Source organism: Schistocerca cancellata, chromosome 5 (assembly GCF_023864275.1).
Source record: "Schistocerca cancellata isolate TAMUIC-IGC-003103 chromosome 5, iqSchCanc2.1, whole genome shotgun sequence".
In the NCBI taxonomy this organism is placed as follows: Eukaryota; Metazoa; Arthropoda; class Insecta; order Orthoptera; family Acrididae; genus Schistocerca; species Schistocerca cancellata.
This window is the reverse complement of record NC_064630.1, coordinates 540,418,710-540,439,352: the sequence shown is the minus strand read 5'-3', so window position 1 is coordinate 540,439,352 and position 20,643 is coordinate 540,418,710.

Sequence of the window (20,643 nt, the reverse complement as noted above, 5' to 3'; positions counted from 1 at the left end):
TTTAGGTATACTTAATAACTTCCTGCGTAATGGGTTTCTCAGACATTTCTGCTGGTCTCCAGCAGATTTACCATAGTTGAAGCGTAATTTACTCCGGAAAAAGATGGCCGTAAGTCAGTTTACAAAAGGGGTATGTTGCTTAGATGGAAGACAGAAAGAGAATAAATAAATTATGGAGACGTAAGCTTAAAAATGCAGTATAGAGTATCTCAATAACAGGAGCAGGCTTTCAATAGAAGCACGTGCTTTACAAAACCAACAATTTTCTCAGAATGCTGTTACTCTGCAGCTGCCATTCAAGCATTAACTCAACGGCTCTGAGATCATGACAAAGGAAATTTTTCTTTTGTTTTCCGGTTACGAAGGAGCCTCTTGCGAACTGAAGTGAAATTTAGCAGGGAGATAAAGATAATTTCGTGAATCACAGGCAGAAAGAACGAAGAGAATTTTTTATGACGAAATAAAAGGGAGCAACAGCCACCTGCAGAGAAATACGACGAAGGTAGTTAGAAAAATCCACTAATTTAGGCGTATATTTTGAAGGTATCGGACGTCAATGAAGAAGAATGAAGATATAAATAAGTAAAAGCATAAGCCCGCGTATCGTATAAGTATCTAGCACATTTGGTTCCTGTGTTACCAAAAGACCTCAACTCTCGTCCAATCACGAAAAAGTAGTAACGTTGTGTCCTGCCAGTAATAACGAGGGTGATATTGTAAATGTGCAATCTCTTTGTGGATAAACGAAGAGCTAATTACGTTTCAGACATAGTTTAACGACCAACCTTGACAACAGATTCAGATTTTTTTTCACAGTGCACCTGCCATCGCCAAAGTGAAGCTCAACACAAAACAGTAAGAATACGTCAGCCTACAGCCCCTTCCTCCAGCAATGACGATGCTATGGAAAACGTATCTGAGGAGATTCAAATGGGCGCGAAGCTTCTGACAGGAAGATATTACCAGGTATTAAGATAAGTACAAGGCCAAACACACTAGATACACTCCTGGAAATGGAAAAAAGAACACATTGACACCGGTATGTCAGACCCACCATACTTGCTCCCGACACTGCGAGAGGGCTGTACAAGCAATGATCACACGCACGGCACAGCGGACACACCAGGAACCGCGGTGTTGGCCGTCGAATGGCGCTAGCTGCGCAGCATTTGTGCACCGCCGCCGTCAGTGTCAGAAAGTTTGCCGTGGCATACGGAGCTCCATCGCAGTCTTTAACACTGGTAGCATGCCGCGACAGCGTGGACGTGAACCGTATGTGCAGTTGACGGACTTTGAGCGAGGGCGTATAGTGGGCATGCGGGAGGCCGGGTGGACGTACCGCCGAATTGCTCAACACGTGGGGCGTGAGGTCTCCACAGTACATCGATGTTGTCGCCAGTGGTCGGCGGAAGGTGCACGTGCCCGTCGACCTGGGACCGGACCGCAGCGACGCACGGATGCACGCCAAGACCGTAGGATCCTACGCAGTGCCGTAGGGGACCGCACCGCCACTTCCCAGCAAATTAGGGACACTGTTGCTCCTGGGGTATCGGCGAGGACCATTCGCAACCGCCTCCATGAAGCTGGGCTACGGTCCCGCACACCGTTAGGCCGTCTTCCGCTCACGCCCCAACATCGTGCAGCCCGCCTCCAGTGGTGTCGCGACAGGCGTGAATGGAGGGGCGAATGGAGACGTGTCGTCTTCAGTGATGAGAGTCGCTTCTGCCTTGGTGCCAATGATGGTCGTATGCGTGTTTGGCGCCGTGCAGGTGAGCGCCACAATCAGGACTGCATACGACCGAGGCACACAGGGCCAACACCCGGCATCATGGTGTGGGGAGCGATCTCCTACATTGGCCGTACACCACTGGTGATCGTCGAGGGGACACTGAATAGTGCACGGTACATCCAAACCGTCATCGAACCCATCGTTCTACCATTCCTAGACCGGCAAGGGAACTTGCTGTTCCAACAGGATAATGCACGTCCGCATGTATCCCGTGCCACCCAACGTGCTCTAGAAGGTGTAAGTCAACTACCCTGGCCAGCAAGATCTCCGGATCTGTCCCCCATTGAGCATGTTTGGGACTGGATGAAGCGTCGTCTCACGCAGTCTGCACGTCCAGCACGAACGCTGGTCCAACTGAGGCGCCAGGTGGAAATGGCATGGCAAGCCGTTCCACAGGACTACATCCAGCATCTCTACGATCGTCTCCATGGGAGAATAGCAGCCTGCATTGCTGCGAAAGGTGGATATACACTGTACTAGTGCCGACATTGTGCATGCTCTGTTGCCTGTGTCTATGTGCCTGTGGTTCTGTCAGTGTGATCATGTGATGTATCTGACCCCAGGAATGTGTCAATAAAGTTTCCCCTTCCTGGGGCAATGAATTCACGGTGTTCTTATTTCAATTTCCAGGAGTGTATCTTAATGTCTGCCAGCATATTAATAAATACAGCAGTATCATCACTCGACAGCGGTGGAAAAGGAGTCGCCCAAATACAACAAATAGGTAAACATACTAAAGAAGATGAAACACGTAATGGAGTCTTAATATTTACGTTGTGAAAAAAAGTGTACGACGAAATAGTTGTATCGAGTGACAAAAGAACAATAGTCCACCACAAAAAAGTGTGAGAAACATGGTTAATAGTGTGTGGAAGGAGGAAACACAAAGTTGTGATTATATGGCAGTGATAAAAGTATAAAAGTGGCAGTGCGACCTCCAGACCAGATGTGAGAAAACGCAGATCAGCAAATCGTAAGTAAGTACTTTTTTTACAAAAAAATAACGAACTGAGCTGTTTTATAATCTAAAACTACCAAAACTGTATCGTTATAGATCCCACTGATGATGCTTTAGAATAGGGGAAGTCGAAACGCGTATGGGGTAAATAAAGTAACTAGCACCAGGAAAAGGCAGTTTTATTTACAAAACTAGTATTCGCTTGAATAGTTTGGGGAAAAAGTGCATCACAGTTTTGTACAGAAAATTTTTGCTGCAATATCAGATGGAAGTCTAGAAATCAGCTATCGTGTTTTAAGTTCACACACTTCTCAAAGTTAGACGCGTTGTGTATGAGTCCGTTACAAAACTACCAGCCTTGTTGAAATGGAAAGTGGCTGAACAGCAGTGACACAGGCATAAAGCAGGGAAGAATCGTAACATGCGTTTCTTCATTTGATAAGACCCTGATACTTCCGTCAAAAGTTATCAGTTAACTGGTACCCTGCTAGATGAGACAGCAGAAAGAAGACAGAAGTAAAATACAGCCGTTCTGCTGTAAATCGTTCGTAATGGAATAACTAAAAGTGCACCACCGTCCAGGCACTTGAAGCATACGGTTTGATCCGTTTAGCACCTTTTCTCACTTTATTACAGGTTTGAAACACGCTACGCCTTTGTACTGGTGGTGATGGTGGAGATCAGATCATTTCGATACTTGGAGCTATATTTGACGTCTGTTTTTTTTCCTTCTCATGAAGTTTCACTCTTTAGCTGTGTCAGCCTGTTCGCTCTAACCATGATTCTCGTCATCAAACTTCAAAATATATTCCTGCTTCAGTTGTCCATTATGCGATTTATTTCTCTTACCTGAAATACTGGATGATGTGTTGAAGATCTTTTACTCTTCATGAATCTTTTAGGGACGAGAAATTTGTCAGTGCATTCACTTATCTCTCGAGGGAGACTGTAAAGTACAGCTATGAGCAAAGATATCGTAATAGAAAATATCTGGTATTCAGTGGTTTCTCATGCGTGATTATTTTGTATTTGTTCAGGTGGCTGGAGTAAACAATTTAACGTAGTCGAATAAGTTCAGCTTCAGCGCTGCAATTTGTTACTTTTTGTTGATAACCAACTGAAAGATTCCGCTGAAGCACACTAGTTTTTAAAGAATCCGAAAGCCCCTGTGTAATAGGGAACTGACCACGGAATTGTGGAGGTACCTCATTTGATTTGTTGTATGAATATTACATCTTAGTTGTAAAGCGGGAGAAAACAGGCTTCTTCGAGCATTTTTTGGCGACTGTCAACGTTGAAGGCGTACAGAAGTATTATTGGAATAACTTCCAGAATCTTTATTTGCAAAGTTTAGAAGTACTGCCTTTGTCTACATACAAGCGGATTTTCATTGCATTCCGATGAGTCGTTTTATCGTAATAATGGCGGGTGTAGCTTGCCACATTACACCTGATGGTAAAACGTATGAACGGAACGAAAGGCGTAAATGCAAGCGCTGTTGTTCCCAATCACAGCTGTTATGTTTTATGCACATTTGTCTTCATAAAGCGCTAATATCACATGTTTAATTTATTTCCTGTTGCGTGTTTATTCGGTGCACGTTCGCGAATGTTGCCAGACCTCTGAACAGTATTTTCATTTCAAAGTTCATTGTAGCTATATTTGTTTACAGCGGGGCTTCTCGTCCAGTAGAAAAAAATTGATGTTCTGTCATTTTAAATGTGCTATGTATCACTTAAAAAATTCCTGTATTCGTCCTGTTGGTGGTACGTGCATGCAAGCATACCGTACTGTAAACGCGTGATCACTAATCGTGTGTACGTAACGGCAGCTAACAGATGGTATACGTGCAATCTCCACTGCCTTCATCAGTCTGAAGCTGTCTTATAGCCAACGTCGAATTACAGTATTTTCCCGCCTTGTCTTATTTTTCTTGATAGTTCTGCTGTGTTTTGAAAATTACAGTATTTTCCCGCCTTGTCTTATTTTTCTTGATAGTTCTGCTGTGTTTTGAATGCGTTTCCGCTATGGAAGATGAAAATATGCGTCATCATGCCTATAAATGTTGTTATGTTGTGAAGAATGCACAAAAATTACTGTAGTTAAAGGTGCCAAATATGCTACAGGTTCCGAGAAAACAGTTCCACAAGAATTACGCCTAGCAAAGGTAGATATTATTCTTTCCAGCAAAGGAATTTGTTGCCGTGCTTGGGAACAGTGCTACAGTTTGTAAGTAAGTGAATAAGAAGTTTTGATGTCCGTAGGGTTATCAGATATATTTTATTTGAAACAAAAATAATATACTTTTTTCCTTTTTTAGGTTAATTTCTGATGTCTTGACGGCCTATTCAAAGCACAAGGCATATTTTTGACGGGTTTGATTCAGATACTGCCAGTCATACGGAAGTGCAATGGTAAAAGTGAAAATCGAGAGGAAAGACCTGCCAAGCAAGTGTTGTACGTAGTGTTCCTGATGGAAACGGTGATCATTGTAGTCTCATGGACATCCTTGGAGCTACTAGGAGGAGGTTGACCACACTAACCAAGAAACAAACAATGAGGGAAGCATCGCACCATAATGAACGTGGTGATTCATATAACTGTAAGCATACAGGGAATGATATTTGACAGATAGAATAACATATAACATCGGTACCAAAAAAGTGAGTTACTATACCAGAAAAGAAGCTTCACACTCAGTTGTGTCTTAACCCTTAACTACTATGGGTGGTTTTTCAGACCGCTACAGTTTTTTTGTCTCTGGTATTTCACGCACACCTTTGAGGTTAAATAGACTTCTGTGTACCTTCCTACTGGATGGCAAGCAACACGTGCCAGAAATCTGGCATTGTTGGGCCTTGAGAGGTCTCACAGACGTATCTTAGTGTTTGCGTATCGTATTTTTGCTGAACGTTAACGTTTCTTCGTGGTGAGGAAACCCAGAACTTACATGCAACGTTTTCTATGCGAGACTGATATGGGTGTTCAAGAGCGCCTCAGTGAATTCTCAGATGAAGACTTTGATGACAGTAAATGAAATGAAATGTCGTGTGGGTAGGGCCTCCCGTCGGGTAGACCGTACGCCTGGTGCAGGTCTTTCGATTTGACGCCACTTGGGCGACCTGCGCGTCGATGGGGATGAAATGATGATGATTAGGACAACACAACACCCAGTCCCTGAGCGGAGAAAATCTCCGACCCAGCCGGGAATCGAACCCGGGCCCTTTGGATTGTCAGTCTGTCACGCTGACCACTTAGCTACCGGGGGCGGACTTTGATGACAGTGATAATGTATTTAGTGATCATGATACTAATGCGGAGAAGGAAACAGAAAATGATGATGTGACAAGTGATGACGATGGAGAAGCTTACTCCTTCGGCAAGAACATAAATAGGTTTTCGCTGGAGAAAAAAGAAGCTGCTAACGTATGTGAGGACAAGCCAACTCAACATTGTCTTGCAGCTACCTGGACTGCACCAGATTCCGAAAAGTCCCCGAGAAAACTTGCTGTTGTGGAAATATGAGCCCCAAATACAGAAGTAATTTTTTGAAAAACAAAAAATTCAGCCATTTGTTGTCCTTGCTTGAATCAGAAACAAGATACCCGTGTTAACAGCGTTGTATCCTGATTTTGTAGTAGAATTATAGGAGGGTCTGCGTGAAATGCATGCCGGCTGAAGGCAAAATTTTATTCGGGTCCTCAGAAGAATGCGAACTTTCTTCTTGACTGTTAAAACGAAAGTTTCGAGAATTTCTTTCGTTGACAGAATTATGGGGTGAAACAGTCGCTCGAAGGCTGAAACGATGAGTAATAAACTCAAAGCTGATTCCAGTTACAATGTGTCGTAACTGAAATGTTTTTTTCCATACAGTTATGTTGCGAATCCGTAATATTATCTTCCTGATAATAAACTGTGAGTGAGTAGAGAGGTAACTATGTGATGTTACTTCTGTAATACGTGAAATAAAAATAAACTGCAAATTTTGCTACGTTTTAGTTTTCAAAGTGTTTTAAATTCCACAATGTTAAAGAAATGCAAATTTCTATAAAGTGTTTCCAAGAAGTGTAGCGAACAACAGGAATTATTGCAAATATATATTCAATAAAACAGTAGTTTATATATAATAAATGAAAAGGCAGGCTGAGAGACCACTTCATAGTAACTGTGTTCCTGTGAACTTCAATAGTAGCTAAGGGTTAATATTAGTCGCTTGTACAAAGTTTTTTAAGTCAAACATCCAGAGAGTAATGTCAAAGAAATTTAATACAGATTAATCTTCTTAAAATGTTTTCTACAATTATCATTTGGTGGATCAAGATGAGACACTTCTGGGAAATGTGACTTACTACTCCTTGAAGAAAGAATACACTCGTCAAAGGCACAAAAGCTGAGATGTAACTTGAACTTCATTAGAAGAAGGAAGAGAGTGCAATGGTAAATATGAAGAATGGTACAGTATCTTGGACTATGTCCGAAAGTGATACTTTTTCAATAGCAACTGATTCACAACCGGTATTGTTTGTGCCAATTGTCACATTTAGATATGTTTTGCTTACGCCAAATCTCATGTTACAACTCTTGTGCGAACAGCATAAGATCATAACAGTGTGAGAGACGAGGCACTAATGAGTCTGTGGAATATATTACAATTTAAACATGTGTGTGAAACAGCAACAGCACAAGATTATGATATGCATAACACAGCTAACCGGCTGCAACCACATTTAACTTGACCTGCTTTCGACACCGACCACGGGTGTCTCCATCATAAAATCCACAACAGTTACATGTAGTAACAAATGAACAGATTTAAAGGCAAAATGCCCTCGTCGTATATAATAACCTCAAAAAAATTATATGTAACGCCACATAAAGTCTACATCTACATCATCATACTCCGCAAGCCACCCATTGATGTGTGGCGGAGGATACTTTCCATTCCACTACTGGTCCCTCCAACCCTGTTTCACTCGCGAATAGTGCATGGGAAGAATAACTGTCGGTAGACCTCTGTATTGGCTCTAATTTCTCGAATTTTTTCCTCGTGGTCAATACGCGAGATGTATTTGGGGGGAACTAATATGCTGTGTGACTCATTCTGAAAAGTGCTGTCCCGAAATTTCAATAGTAAATCTCTCCGTGATGCACAAAGTCTCTCTTGTAACGTCTGCCAGTGGAGTTTGTTTAGCATCTCCGTAACGCTCTCTCGCCTGCAGAACGATCCCGTGACCAAACACACCTCTCTTCAGTGGATCTTCTCTATCTCCTACGTCCCTGATAGGGATCCCAGATAGATGAACAATATTCAAGAATTGGGAGAAGAAGCGCCTTATAAGCCACTTCTTTCCTGGATGAGTTACATTTCCTTCACCATTCATCAATTCTCTGCAGGTCGTTCTGCAAAATCTTACTATCTTCTACGTTGTTACTTTGGTATAGGCAACTGCATCATCTGCTAATAGCCTTAAAGAGCATACGACGCTTTCTACTAGATCATTTATATAAATTGTAAACAGCAACCGTCCTATCACACTTCCATGTGGTACTCAGGAAATTACCTTTACATCTGTCGATTTAGTTCCATTAAGCACGACGTATTGAGCTCTATATGCAAGGAAGTTTGTAATCCAATGGCAGGTCTGATCCGGTACCGCGTGAGCTCGTATTTTTTTTTTTCATTAAACGGCAATGAGGGACGGTGTAGAATGCCTTGCTGAAATCAAGGAACACGGCATCAACCTGACCGCCGTTGCCCACTGCGCTGTGGGTCTCATGGAGGAACAGAACGAGCTGAGTTTCGCAAGATCTCTGTTTGAAGAATCCTTGATGATTTTTATAGAGGAGATGTTCATTTTCGAAGAAAGTCATAATTTTGTAGCACAAAACATGTTCCATAATTCTACAACAGATTGACGTCAACGATATAGGTCTATATTTGTGTGGATCTGTCTTACGACCTTTTATAAAAACGGAAATGACCTGCACTTTCGTCCAGTCGTTAGGTACGATTCGTTGCTCAAGCGATCTACGATAAATTGCTGCTAGAAGGGGAGCAAGTTCTTTCGCACATAATCTTCATAGAATCTTATAGGTATCTCATCTGGTCCTGAAGCCTTTCTACTTCTAAGCGATTGTAGCTGATTTTCGATTCCGCGACTGTTTATCTCAATATCTGTCATTTCGATGTTGGTACGACAACTGAAAGGAGCGACAGTGTTACGATCTTCCGCGGTGGAACAACCTCGGAATATGTTGTTGTCTTCTGTCCTGAGACTGGTTTGATGCAGCTCTCCATGCTACTCTATCCTGTGCAAGCTTCTTCATCTCCCAGTACCTACTTACTGATTTTGCATACGACCAAAATCTCTTAGGGGTTTTGCTCAGGTCGACTGACAACGTTTTACTTTCAAAATTATTCAACGCTTCTCTCATTGCTCTCCTTACGCTCATTTTCGCTTCGTTCGGCTTTTGTTTGTCAGCTAGGTTTTTACTTCCCTTAAATGTGAGATGAAGTGCTCTTTGTTCGCGTAGCGGTTTTTTAACACGGCTATTAAACCAAGATGGATCTTTCCCTTCCCTTAAACAATTACAGGTATTGGTACTGGCATAAAAATCTTACCTGTCAGTAAAACTTAAGGCTATAGAGCCTAGCCCACTGTATGCTGCTAAGAGTTGTAATAGGAAACAGGCACTGGAGGTGGCTTCAGTGTCAGTTACACTCTTGACTATGAGAGGTTACTTAATGCCGTACATGTGTATACACAGTCACGCTTACATGTAACAGGTACAAAAATAAAATGACAATAATATTTAGAAAACTAATTACAAACAGTAGATTATTTACGTCTTTGTTAGCACTAGTGGGTGTGTATCAACTAAACTACAGTAAATTTTCTTGTGTAAGATACACAATGATTAAGATATGTGAATTTCAGTTTCTGTTAACATGTTCTGGCATGTAACGATTCTAACTTGAAGATGTGTACACACAAGTTTCAATTGCGAAGTTACTAAAGGCAGATGAAGCTGAGAACAAAAATCCATTTAACACTGTGTTAAGTGTGGTTTTACTATTGGAGAAGAATATCCGACTGCAAGAGAATTACAAGCTCCAAAGGAAATAGAATATTTTTGAATTTAATATTATTGTTCTGAGATAACTGTCTCTAGTCTCAGTGTCTTTTACTGTTGTCCGTCTCTAATTTGTGTTCATAGCCCAACGTCAGTTACGGTGTACACCTCACTGACTAATCAAAAATAATGACCCACTCCGAAGAAGTGTCTACATCCACAGCTGCATAAATATGTATTCAGAAAATATAGGGCAATTATAGATCCGTCTTTGGATGTTATTGTCTGTGACGACAACTATTTATAATCAGTATGGACACGAAATAATTCGCAATAGATTAATTCAGCTTTAAATATTGTGACGTACATGTTCCTGGTATACGTTTTATTTCTCTCAGTATCTAAATTGTTCATCTTAATGTCTTGAAGAATGAGTTTTAATTATGTCAGCGAATAATTAACACTATTCAAATTCCTGTTAAAAAGCAAATATATCTGAGTAAAAAATGGATTTTGTATATGAAATAATTAAATGAAAAGGACTTAAGAAATTCTGCACGCAAGCTTATTACTTATCTGCCATTTCTGTGAAGTAATAAAAAAGAAATTAAGTTCTGGCAACATAATAAAAACTTAAAAATTCTTCCGTAGTTTATTATAAAAATAGAAATGCCCTAAACTGATCTGATCTTTTTCTCTGCATAATATGCACGTATCTGCTTCTAGCCCTTGGGAATGGATAACATAAAAACACAACATATCTCCCCAACGACAAATTTCAACCTCTGGCACTGAATAATCGTTACGCCCAAATACTGGTATGATCCTCGATTACAACCAGATTTTTGAGAAGAGTTTCAAAAAATTACAATCGGTTGGTGAATCCTTGTATTTTTTGTAGCTTGATGTTCAACCCAATTTCGAGAAAAACAGTGAACGGTGGACGTATGGTTTTTTTAATTTACCAGTTCTATTTGATATTTAGATTCTGTATATCTCGAGATGTATAATGCAAAAGTCTGAGGGACTTTTTCTATCTATTTTCGTTGTCTACGTTTATAACGGGAAATAAAATCAATAAAAAGTAGAAAATCGGGTACTACAGAAAGCGGATATTATAAGCGTTTTTAAAAGGCCAGTTAAACTGAAAAGAAAAAGAAACTGGTACAACCAAATCCGATTGCTTAATCGCTAACTGTCATCCCCACTCTCAGCCCTGATCACCACAACTGTTGCTAAAGGCTCCTCCTGAAGCGGGAGACGACGCCCGTTGGCCACGGGCTGACAGAGACAAGCCGTCGCCCGCCCACGTGAACACTAAGCTTCGCGCATTGAACATACGATCTGCGGCATACGTGGCACCACTGGCACTTGCAAGCGATAAATTATTTATTGTTGCAATCAGGTACGATTCCATTACGAAAAGTTGTGCTCAGCGACTGTAAAATGGTTATAATCTGGGTTGAACACAGCAGTCAGTCGCAAAACTGTCTGTATTATATCACCGATCTGGCTAGATTTCAGTTGCGCTATAGCCATCATCAGTGCGTCTAGTAGAGAGTCATATAGACCAATATGATCCCAGAATGAGATTTTCATTCTGCAGCGGAGTGTGCGCTGATATGAAACTTCCTGGCAGATTAAAACTGTGTGCCCGACCGAGACTCGAACTCGGGACCTTTGCCTTTCGCGGGCAAGTGCTCTACCATCTGAGCTACCGAAGCACGACGCACGCCCGGTACTCACAGCTTTACTTCTGGCAGTACCTCATCCCCTACCTTCGAAACTTTACAGAAGCTCTCCTGCGAAACTTCTGTAAAGTTTGGAAGGTAGGGGACGAAGTACTTGCAGAAGTAAAGCTGTGAGTACCGGGCGTGCGTCGTGCTTCGGTAGCTCAGATGGTAGAGCACTTTCCCGCGAAAGGCAAAGGTCCCGAGTTCGAGTCTCGGTCGGGCACACAGTTTTAATCTGCCAGGAAGTTTCAGACCAATATGATGTTAAAACAACCTCAAACTGTCCAATGGTGGTGAAGGCTTCATTGTAGGTGAATTCTAACTAGATCTGCTACAAAATACAGACTGATACGTCAATGACTACTGTGTTCGTCCCTGATAGTATTTGTTAGGGTAATGTGGTTTGATTTTTTGTGATAAATATCTTTGTCAACAGCCGTGTGACTACTGCTCATGTAGCACCTGATACGATGAATACTGAAGACCTACCATTACCAAGAAATTTTATCTGAGATAAGTAACTTGCTGGATAAATTTGTGGCGTTTTTGTCTGGCGTGTTCTAATGCAGGTTTCAACAATTGTCATTTTTTTTTGACATTCGAGCCCTATTACTATGATGACTTACTGAAAGTTGCATATTTGAATGTAATGAGAAGTCTTGTCTCATCGAGTCACGAAACGGAGCATCAAATGGAAAAGTCTTATATTTAAGACATTTTGTTCACTTCTCATAGTGAAAGATGGCGACGAGAGGGGAGTTACAATGTGGGTACAGCTTCTAACATTTGTGCCGTTTCAGTTAGATTAGTTTGACGGTAATAATTCGCCATAATCGGTGGGAAATGTTCAAACATTGCGGAAAGGGGACGCGTGAAGATTAGGAGTTAATGTCCTGTGGACATCGATGCCATCCCAGCATTTGCCTAAACAGCTTAGAGATGTCACAGATTTGAGTTAGTATGGTCACATGGTAATTTGCTCCGTCACAGGGGCGATTCTAGAAGTTGGTGAAGGGTGGGGGTGGTTTGGGAAACTGGAATATCGCTTAACAAAAGGAGAGCTGGGTTCCTCCACCGACAAACTGGTAAAATTTGGTTTTACTGAAAGTAGTTTTTGGTAACTGTTTTGGAGTTCGGGGTAAAAAATGTATATTAATAAATAATAAGACGCTCATTTTAACTTAAATGATATTTACCGGTTTACATGGTAAGATATTTGCCGCTCTTATTCTTTTTTTAAAATGTATTAGAAATACATTGTAACCTATATTGATACATAATTATAAAAATAATGATTGAATCTGTTGGAGTAATATAGTCGCTGATTTCTGAATTTATTTTATCCAGTGTTATATGATACTCCATTGAGGAGGGCGGGGGCTATAGCCCCCCTGCCCCCCCCCCCTCACCCCTTGCCGCCACCCCCGCTCCGTCATACTCCTGAACAGTGTATTGACACTGCGTACTCTAACAGAAAGCAACCGATGTCGGACATTATTAACTGCCTCTTTGCGCCCACCTGTCGAATCTCTTGACTGGTGAAGATGTATGATACAGTTATGTTAAATGCATTAACAGGAATTTAGGGGTTGAGGCCTAAAAGAATGAAATCTCCGGCGACGATGTGTGTGAGTTTACAACGGTGATATTACGCATCTTGTGGCACAAAGGTATTGTCCACCATGAAATGCTCTCAGAGACATCCATTGCAGTTTGACTTTGTTGTCAAAAGCAGACATGCTTTACGGTCGCAATATAAAAGAGCACTCTGCTGATTGCACAAAACAAGCTTCTCTTTTGTAATCCTCCAATGCTTACCTCTTACCCTCCTCTACGAACAACCACAACGAAAATGCGCCAGAAATTTGGTTTGATAAATTCTTTAATTCCAAACTAATCAGTTTCTACAGAAGTGAAACTGAGAAATTTTCACCGCATTGTCAAACTGTTTAACACAACGTGGGGAAATGTACTGTGCATTATTAATTTCTCAGCTTTGTTTTCGTGTTATGTTCAGTGAACTAATTAGGAAGAGCTAAAGTAAAACCTATCATGATAATCTTACGGCGAAAGTCTGTTTCTGTGAAATAAAATATCCGTGACACAAGATTGTCCTAATCGCCACGAATTAGGAATATTTTATGCACATTTGTCCATTTTTTTCAATGCCTGTGCCAAGTGCAGTCAACTGTCATACTGAAGTAGCAGTGGAGGGCTAGTATGAAGTATGGAAAAGTAGCAATTTGAATAGAAGAGTAGTGAACCTCTCGTAACAAATTATTCACTACGACAATTACCGTATTTTGTCGCATAAGCTCCCCCCTCGCATATTCCCCTCCCCTATGATATTTTACCATTAAAAAGATATGTTATTAATATATTTCTTACTGGAGCGGACTTCAAATTACTTGAAAATGAACAACAATGGACACAGTGGTAATTGGAATAAAATATTTCCATTGTCATAACATAACATACATTTGAAAAGTGAAGCTGCAAGTGTATTTCGGTCAGTTTGTTACAGTTCGTGATAATGCCGAAACATACAAACTACACGACAAAATTTAAATGTGTTTTCTACCACCGATACAAACGGAGTGAAAGCTGCAGGTAGTTATTTCTCCGTTGGTCATAATTCAGTACAGTATTGGTGGAGTGAGAAAGATAAACTCATGGGTGCAAATGTAAGCTTCAAATCTTTCTTTGCGGCTACAACAAGCAAATATACCGAAATTGATAATGGTTCTACTCTTTATGTCAATGAACTTCGGAATTATGGTTGCGCTGTCTCTTACGAAATAACACAGAACAAAGCTCGAGAGATAGCTGCCACATTTAACTTAGACAGAAATGATTTTAAAGAAATCATTGGTTTGGTGATTCGTTTTGTGAGATGACAAAATCTCAGTCTACTAAGGAGAACATCTCAGTGCCAGCATTTAGCTCGAGACTACAGAGATAAGGTAATACGAGTTCCATCGTTACGTAATACAATATGCCGGCCGATGTGGCCGTGCGGTTCTAGGCGCTGCAGTCTGGAACCGCGAGACCGCTACGTTCGCAGATTCGAATCCTGCCTCGGGCATGGATGTGTGTGATATCCATAGGTTAGTTAGGTTTAACTAGTTCTAAGTTCTAGGGGACTAATGACCTCAGAAGTTGAGTCTCATAGTGCTCAGAGCCATTTGAACCATTTAATACAATATAACTATTTGTGCTCCCAGGTTGGTGACTCTACTAGACGCAACTGTTTTTTTTTTATATGCCCCATAACACGACTGTTGCTCCAACAGGCTCAAAAAGTGTCCCTGTGAAGACGACTGGAGCGGAGAAACTAAGATGCACAGTGATGTTGAGCAGTACAGCAGACGGCAATAAACTTGCATAGTATGCCATCATTAAAAGGAAGACATTACCAAAGGAGACTACCCCACTTGAAATTCACTGGGGTCACCTTGTGGAAGCTGTAAAGGAGAAAATTAAACCGATGAAGTCCCATCCTGTCGTTATCCCTGGAGTTTTAACGCCCTTTCTTGAACCTTCAGGTAGGAGGATGCATGCAGGTACCTGTCCGTGTTGGTGGGCTTCCTGTAAACTATGTCGAATCTTCCCGTCAGGCCTACGGTAAACTAACACGTCGAGAAAAGGCAGTACCCCGTTCATTTCTATCTCCATCGTAAAGTGAATTTTGCTGTGCTGCTGGTGGAAGTTCTGAAGCTCTTATTCTCCGTCTGGCCAGGTAGCAGAGGTGTCATCAACGTATGGTAGCCCAACAGCTATACCGTCCGTCTGCTTATAAAAATCCCCTTTCCATCTGAAATAGGTGGTCGTGAAACAGTGGCGCACTAGCTCGCAGATACCAGGTTCCATGCGTTCCCCTAAGATGTTCATGGCGTCCGTCACGGGGACATTCGTGAACAAAGAGTTCAGGTCAGAACTGACCATTAGAACGGTATCCGACACACGCTTTTCTTTGAAAAGTGCTATTGACGGTTCCGAGGACGACATGCTGTGGAATAGTCAAAATGAAGAAGATGATGTGTTACCTGAGCCTTAAAATAGCGATGCAGCAGAATACGGAGAGAAAAGAAACAAAGAAACAAGGCGTTGCTGCACCTCATTGTAGACATAAGGAAACCTTGGTATGAATTCAGATATTTTGAGTCAATTGAAAATAAATACTCGCAGGTACCACATTTTTTCACAGATTACCGTAAATACGACTTTTACGTACCTAATACATCGTTTCTCTTCCTTTCTGTGTTCCTGGAGGCGCCAATCTACTGTTCGCATAATTGCCTCCCTACCGTTCTCAAGAACATTTTTCGAGGAAAGGAAGGGAGTGGAATTACGCGATAAAATTCTGTAGTCACAAAATTGTGTGTACGAAATAAATTATGAATTATCATTTGCAGAAAGAGCTGTGCGATTCAATAAGTTTTTCACGTTTAGATCTATAATTCTGTCACACAAGCCAAATTTTGTCTCTAGCGACATTAAAATCATCACATAATCTAGCTTTCCCTTTAAAGTTCGAAAACATTGCCACCAAGCTAGAAAACAACTGCAATATTCAAAGATCTTACACTGCTCCATTGAAAACTAAGGTGTGTACTTCGCAATATAAGAGACATGCCAAGTTGTAATTTCTCTCGAGCTTCATGGTCTCAGAAAGATAAATTCACTAATTCGATGTCACACGTTAAGTGGGTTCAAAATGGTTCAAATGGCTCTGAACACTATGCGACTTAACTTCTGGGGTCATCAGTCACCTAGAACTTACAACTAATTAAGCCTAACTAACCTAAGGACATCACACACATCCATGCCCGAGGCAGGATTGGAACCTGTAACCGTAGCGGTCGCTCGGCTCCAGACTGCAGCACCTAGAACCGCTTGGCCACTCCGGCCGGCGTTAAGTGGGAATCATTCGCAGAAATCAACTGAAATACAAAAAATTATCAAGAGAATGTAACAGGATAATTTTCAGTTGCTTCGGGAAGTAAGATATCTACCGCACATTTGCCAAACGTATTCTGAGATGTTTCCACATTTTATGCTAATTTAGGAAGCTCATTTTTCCACTGTACTTAAATACAGACCAATGGTGTTTCATTATAGTAAATGCTTCATCTACAGTACGTAAGGAATTGTTCAGCTGTGTGTCAGATGCATCGACATGGAAGATGCAAATACACTGCACAGAGAATAGTCGTCTTGGCCGTTGCGTAAATTATTTACGCCAAATACTGTTTTCTGAATGTAATTCTCTATTCAAATTTAACTCCTTTACTTATAAAATTTTGCAGAAGGGCTTAACATTAACAGTAGCTGCAATAATAAATCAACGAAATTCTTGGACAACACATTAAATATTGAAGATGACTGACGAAAAGGGAACATGCATCAAATGAAGCGGACAAAAGACGATGCAGACATACAGAAATGAGATTGATTGAAACTGCAAAATGGCTAAGCAGAAAGATCTAGACGAGAAATGAGGTGCCATGGAAGATGGCATGATCTATAAGAAAATTAAAGAGACATTTGGAAACAAGGGTTCAAATGGCTCTGAGCACTATGGGACTCAACATCTTAGGTCATAAGTCCCCTAGAACTTAGAACTACTTAAACCTAACTAACCTAAGGACATCGAGGCAGGATTCGAACCTGCGACCGTAGCAGTCCCTCGGTTCCGGACAGCAGCGCCAGAACCGCTAGACCACCGCGGCCGGCGAAACAAGGGGAAGTAACTGAATATCAAGGTCTATTGTCCTGTGAGTACCTACAGAACAATTATTTTCACTGTTATCTATTTTGCCCAGGAGACTATTGTACGGGTATTAATGATTTATGTATAAAGGAAATTGTCAGCAACGACATCGCACCTTGCTTATATCAGTCTTACATTTAAATTAATATTTCATGTGTTATGTGTACCAGAAGTGTTGAATCTAATGTAAATGACAATTAGAATGAAACCTTCACTTTCGAGAAATGCGCCAGCTACCTGCCACATCAAGCAGTTGTCAATTCCTCGCAACCAGACGGAGCTGACAGAGACGACGGATTGAAGTTGCCACGCAGGCGGTCCGAAAATCGTCATGGTCAGTAGCCTCTAGCTCTTCATAACAAAGGGCATAAAGAAGGATCCCTCTCGCCAGTCTCGCCTTTGAACAAGTGTGTTGCTACTAGTGGAGATGGTGCGCAGTTTTCACTTTACTTACAAGTTTCGCTATCAGAAGCAACGGGAAAAGTTTACATGGATCTCACTGCAACTAGGAGGATTGCTTTATTACGAAACATTTTTCGCCTATAGTTAAAAACATGTTAATACCAATACATAAATATTCTTATTGGTTCTTTTCTCTGAAGTTGCCATTACCAGCTCCTTAGCATCCAACATAACGTAAATCAAAAATGTATGACTAATATATTGGAAGTGTAGCATCTGAAATACTTTAAGTGTTTCGATTAACTAAAAAAAAAGATGACCTCAATGTAGAAAGGAAACTTACCGTCTTGATGAGATAGAAACACTGAGGAAAAATGAAATTGCGGAGGCAATCTGAATGACGTCATGCTGTAATGTGATAAATCACGAAGAATGCTGTTATTTGATGTGATGCTCGTACATTACGCTTTTCCTTCCTTTCGCTGCTACAGACGTGCTCCCTCTATTCAGAACTGAGCGCCGCTCAGCCGTGGCTGTACTGCTGGCCAAATGCTGCTACCTGTGTTGAGAGGCGGTGTGCCGGCCGCTATTTACCATCCGATTTTTTGAAAACTATCCGCCGAAAAATAAATTAATTTTTGCACCTCTTACAGTCTGATTGATATCTTTTCTCGATAAAGGACCGAATTTCGTTTCGTTAACCGTCATAATTACTAAGCTGCATGCATTTAACTAAAAAAATGGACCTAAATTTAAAGAGTTCGCAGAAGTAAATACTCATTATGTAAACTTTGCGTACAGTTGTTCTTAGCTCGTACACGCAGGAAATGAAATGTAGGTAAGATATCTAAGTTTTATGTAAAATTGACAACAGATCGCTACCTCATTTCGTTCTCGAATTACTGATTTTTACATCCTACGGACGGTCGCACGTGTTGTGTCAATGTCGACTTACCAGGTGCTGTGAATTACTTATTAACCGATTCTAACAAAACTATTGGCCAAGAAAAATTGGTTTTACAGATTTTACAATATGGCATGTCTGCTCAGCAAATAACTGAACGTCTTTTCGTTCTTGGTCCTAGTTACTGCACTGCATCCAATTAAATCAAACATTGCACGAAATTTTAGAGTTTGCAGAAGTAAAAATGCTCTGAGTAAACCTAACATGTGGCTGATTTTTAGCTCGTACGTTGCAGTATATGAAATGTAGGCAAGATATCGAAATTCTGCCTAAAATTGGGAACGGAACCGATACTCACTTTGGCCTCTAGCTGTTGGGTTTTATATCCGACAGACGGTCGCGCATGACGCATCCGTCCCATCCCTGCACATATTCAATTATTTGGTAGTGACAATCGTCATATCTCATAAATGGTTCAAGATATGGTAACAATGGCTTTGCAGATGGCAGCATACGTTGAGGCACGTAGTTTGTGTGACTAATACTCTAAACTTTTATTCTCCGTGATACAGAAGTAACTCGTCTGCATCGGTGAAAATTTGTGCGCTTACATACTTCCACAGCCCTTGGGGAAAGACAGAGCCGACCATGAACACACGTCCACAGCAGCCAAGCGCTAAACAATTATTCTTTGAAGTCTGTCTTCCATTAACTCATAACTTTCGACCATTTGTTGTCTCACATCTTGTTTTTCTGTAATGTGCGGTAGGGACGGATGAGAATTAGTAGTATATTGCGAGCACTATGTCTTTTTGACTGTTGCGGCAGTAAAGCGTTGCAGCTGAGCTATGGGAGAAGGCCTTGATCTCATGACTTGTGTCACTGACGATACGTCTAAGTGTAATGCCAGTTTCGGCTGAAACATACAATCCTCATGGAGAACGATAAACTTGTAAAAAAGAATGAAGACTGATTTTCATGAGCCTAGTGTGTGAACTCCTGTTGATTCTGCAGTGAAAGGTCCCGGAATTTACCTCACGTGACATATCTAGTTTCCAGACGTGCTACGGATGCAGAATGCTCTTCTGGAAAATATGTTTCTCGTCCTTATTTCCTAGGAACATTGTGTCGTTCTGTGCATCAGCTATTATGCAGGTTAGCTACACTCCTGGAAATTGAAATAAGAACACCGTGAATTCATTGTCCCAGGAAGGGGAAACTTTATTGACACATTCCTGGGGTCAGATACATCACATGATCACACTGACAGAACCACAGGCACATAGACACAGGCAACAGAGCATGCACAATGTCGGCACTAGTACAGTGTATATCCACCTTTCGCAGCAATGCAGGCTGCTATTCTCCCATGGAGACGATCGTAGAGATGCTGGATATAGTCCTGTGGAACGGCTTGCCATGCCATTTCCACCTGGCGCCTCAGTTGGACCAGCGTTCGTGCTGGACGTGCAGACCGCGTGAGACGACGCTTCATCCAGTCCCAAACATGCTCAATGGGGGACAGATCCGGAGATCTTGCTGGCCAGGGTAGTTGACTTACACCTTCTAGAGCACGTTGGGTGGCACGGGATACATGCGGACGTGCATTGTCCTGTTGGAACAGCAAGTTCCCTTGCCGGTCTAGGAATGGTAGAACGATGGGTTCGATGACGGTTTGGATGTACCGTGCACTATTCAGTGTCCCCTCGACGATCACCAGTGGTGTACGGCCAGTGTAGGAGATCGCTCCCCACACCATGATGCCGGGTGTTGGCCCTTTGTGCCTCGGTCGTATGCAGTCCTGATTGTGGCGCTCACCTGCACGGCGCCAAACACGCATACGACCATCATTGGCACCAAGGCAGAAGCGACTCTCATCGCTGAAGACGACACGTCTCCATTCGTCCCTCCATTCACGCCTGTCGCGACACCACTGGAGGCGGGCTGCACGATGTTGGGGCGTGAGCGGAAGACGGCCTAACGGTGTGCGGGACCGTAGCCCAGCTTCAT